This window comes from Melitaea cinxia, chromosome 14 (assembly GCF_905220565.1).
Source record: "Melitaea cinxia chromosome 14, ilMelCinx1.1, whole genome shotgun sequence".
NCBI lineage: Eukaryota > Metazoa > Arthropoda > Insecta > Lepidoptera > Nymphalidae > Melitaea > Melitaea cinxia.
This window is the reverse complement of record NC_059407.1, coordinates 1-4,103: the sequence shown is the minus strand read 5'-3', so window position 1 is coordinate 4,103 and position 4,103 is coordinate 1. Positions and strand designations below refer to the sequence as shown.

Genomic DNA, 4,103 nt, shown 5'->3' with positions numbered 1-4,103 from the left:
ACTCATTGAAAAAACAACTAATCAAACAAAACTAATTAAAAAAAAATCTAAAGATTTAGATTTCCGTTCAAGCGCTATCTAGATATCAGTTTGCAATGTAATACTATTGATATTAATTTAACAATCTTAGTAGTTTCTATAGCACACGCTAGGTGGCTCTGTTTTATCGAGCACGGTAGTGCCCCCGCCAAGACGAGCCAAAATATATTTTATAAATATTATTTTTCACGACGTTTTCTGTAAGTTGTAAAAAAGTCCTTTAATGTTTCATTCTGTGTATGCCATGAAAGAATAAATTATCCGCAAGAAAATGATGTGTTTTGTTAAATTATAGACTGTTTACATTTCGTATCTCGAATTTCGAAGAATAGATATTCTAATAAAAAATTATTTTCATTATGCAATCTTTAATTTTTTTTTCAGGTAAGCTAAATTACAAATACTAATTGAAAAGAAAAAACAAAAACAAAACTGAAAAAAAAAACAAAAAGCCAACGTCAAGCGGTGTTCTCAGGCGGTCACCCATTCAAGCACTGACCGCGCCCGACGTTGCTTATCTTTGGTGATCGGACGAGAACAGGTGTATTCAACATGGTATGGACGTTTAACTTCTAAATAAAACATGTTTTGTATTGTCTAATAACAAATAATTGTGTTTGCTCGCAAACGAAAAAAAACCGACTTCAATTACATCGACGAGTAATACAACGTAGATCGACGAAAAAATACTCAAGTAACTGCGCGTTATCAAAGATTACTCAAAAAGTAGTTATTAGATCTCAATGAAATTTATATGTGACCACATGACAAACATAAGCTTTCGATTAAATTAAAAATTATTAAAATCGGTACATCCAGTAGAAAGTTATGCGGTATAATACAACGTAGGTCGACGAAAAAAGCGCCAAGTAAAAACGCATTATTAGATATAGCTCGAAAAGTAGTTGTTAGATCTCAAATAAATTTAAATGGGACCAATTGGCACACACCACCTTTCGATTGAAAGAAAATTTGTCGAAATCGCTCCACCCAGTCAAAAGTTCTGATGTAACATACATAAAAAAAAAATACAGTCGAATTGAGAACCTCCTCCTTTTTTGGAAGTCGGTTAAAAAGCTGTGAACGTTGTATATAAAGACATTCTGTAAGTATATTTAGTATCAGCATTGCTCGTGCGAAGCCCGGGCGAGTCGCTAGTTAATAATTAAAAAGTTGTTAGTAAAATTCTGTTTTGCCGTTGTCGTTCTCTCTCCACGTTCTACTTCCTGTCCAAGGTGACTACGAACCTTCATACGCCCATCATTTAAAATAAATATTCTTTTATTTAGCTATTATTCAAAGTATATAATACGGAAAAAAATTAAATAAAATTACATGCTTAAGTGAATATTTTATGGTTTAGTTTAAATAATTAAAAAAAAAAAATCAAAAGCACAAACATTTTTTGGGTGGTTTTATTTTGAAGTAATTCATTAATATGATTGATTGTTCGATCTTCTACTACTGTAATAAAAACTCTTTGTAATTAAAAATTATTTTCTACTTTTTTAGTTCGATTAGCTATAAAAGCGTGGTTCTTTTAGTAATTTTTTTTAATCTATAATTTTTTTTAACGTCATTTAATGTATTCACGATCGTCCTCTTAACCAGTACAGTAAGAAATTCTTTTTTAGAGCGCTTGGCTTAAAGATTTATATGTTATTAGTGCCATCTACCGTCCTCAATATGCGTAAATATTTTACTTTAAAAAAATAATGAAATATAAATAACTAATGTAAATAAATAAATATATATGGTAATTACCATTGTTTTTTTTTAATTGGTAAACTTTGTTTGAATATAGTTAAACATGCTCAATGTGCTATACTTGGCCTAAATAATAGTCTAACAAAATGAAAAACAATATTATTTGTGATAACGGTAAATCTTCATGGTGCATGTCGTGTCAGGCAAACAAAGTCTACATCTGTAAAACATTATATATATACCTATAATATGTTTGTAAATGTCTACGTATAAATAAACGAATGCTATTTTATTGTACCTCAGTTTGTTCTAACTTGGGTTATCAAACACCTTTAAACAGGATGATGAGATCCCAATGCATTATTTAAAAACACCTGGACATAGATTTTTTTTTTAACGACAAACATTTAAAATTTAAAATAATGATTTTATTGTATTTATCAGCAGTGATTTTTTTTTTTTTTTTGGTTTAGATTTTTTTTTTTACAAATGATTTCTAGTTTATTTCTCTTTAATTCTTTGATTCCTTTTGTTTTAATCTTTAATTGTAGTTAATTTTATTGTAAAACACTATCTTAAGTTCTTGCCATTTGTATGTTATTTATATTATGTTATAAGTGTATGCTAGTTAAATGTAGTTATCACCTATAATTAAAGTTACACTCAGACTCTACGGTTATCGTATTTGTACTTAAAATACGGTATGTACTTTGTTTGTGTTCCAAACAAAAAAAAAAAAAAAAAAAAATATATAACTTCAAATGCAACATGTCTACACTAATTTATATTGTGATCGATATTTAAAGAAAGAACTAATTAAACATAAAAATCGGTTTGTCGTCTTCACACACTAGATGGCAGTGGTTGTATTTTAAATCACGCTAACGTTGTGATAATCTTAAAACATATGATAAGCGATGGTTCAGTTTCCCGGTGTTTCGGTGTTTCGGTGTTTCGGTGTTTCGGTGTTTCGGTGTTTCGGTGTTTCGGTGTTTCGGTGTTTCGGTGTTTCGGTGTTTCGGTGTTTCGGTGTTTCGGTGTTTCGGTGTTTCGGTGTTTCGGTGTTTCGGTGTTTCGGTGTTTCGGTGTTTCGGTGTTTCGGTGTTTCGGTGTTTCGGTGTTTCGGTTAGGTTTCGGTTAGGTTTCGGTTAGGTTTCGGTTAGGTTTCGGTTAGGTTTCGGTTAGGTTTCGGTTAGGTTTCGGTTAGGTTTCGGTTAGGTTTCGGTTAGGTTTCGGTTAGGTTTCGGTTAGGTTTCGGTTAGGTTTCGGTTAGGTTTCGGTTAGGTTTCGGTTAGGTTTCGGTTAGGTTTCGGTTAGGTTTCGGTTAGGTTTCGGTTAGGTTTCGGTTAGGTTTCGGTTAGGTTTCGGTTAGGTTTCGGTTAGGTTTCGGTTAGGTTTCGGTTAGGTTTCGGTTAGGTTTCGGTTAGGTTTCGGTTAGGTTTCGGTTAGGTTTCGGTTAGGTTTCGGTTAGGTTTCGGTTAGGTTTCGGTTAGGTTTCGGTTAGGTTTCGGTTAGGTTTCGGTTAGGTTTCGGTTAGGTTTCGGTTAGGTTTCGGTTAGGTTTCGGTTAGGTTTCGGTTAGGTTTCGGTTAGGTTTCGGTTAGGTTTCGGTTAGGTTTCGGTTAGGTTTCGGTTAGGTTTCGGTTAGGTTTCGGTTAGGTTTCGGTTAGGTTTCGGTTAGGTTTCGGTTAGGTTTCGGTTAGGTTTCGGTTAGGTTTCGGTTAGGTTTCGGTTAGGTTTCGGTTAGGTTTCGGTTAGGTTTCGGTTTAGGTTTTCGGTTAGGTTTCGGTTAGGTTTCGGTTAGGTTTCGGTTAGGTTTCGGTTAGGTTTTCGGTTAGGTTTCGGTTAGGTTTCGGTTAGGTTTCGGTTAGGTTTCGGTTAGGTTTCGGTTAGGTTTCGGTTAGGTTTCGGTTAGGTTTCGGTTAGGTTTCGGTTAGGTTTCGGTTAGGTTTCGGTTAGGTTTCGGTTAGGTTTCGGTTAGGTTTCGGTTAGGTTTCGGTTAGGTTTCGGTTAGGTTTCGGTTAGGTTTCGGTTAGGTTTCGGTTAGGTTTCGGTTAGGTTTTCGGTTAGGTTTCGGTTAGGTTTCGGTTAGGTTTCGGTTAGGTTTCGGTTAGGTTTCGGTTAGGTTTCGGTTAGGTTTCGGTTAGGTTTCGGTTAGGTTTCGGTTAGGTTTCGGTTAGGTTTCGGTTAGGTTTCGGTTAGGTTTCGGTTAGGTTTCGGTTAGGTTTCGGTTAGGTTTCGGTTAGGTTTCGGTTAGGTTTCGGTTTAGGTTCTCGGTTAGGTATCGGTTAGGTTTTCGGTCTAGGTTTCGGTTAGGTTTCGGTTAGGTTTCGGTTCGGTTTCGGTTAGGTTTCGTTG

General features: G+C 34.8%; 1 pseudogene; it reads right to left on the bottom strand.

The window, feature by feature from the left end:
* Nucleotides 1–489: 489 nt before the first annotated feature.
* Nucleotides 490–608, bottom strand: LOC123660044 (annotated as a pseudogene).
* Nucleotides 609–4,103: the final 3,495 nt, after the last annotated feature.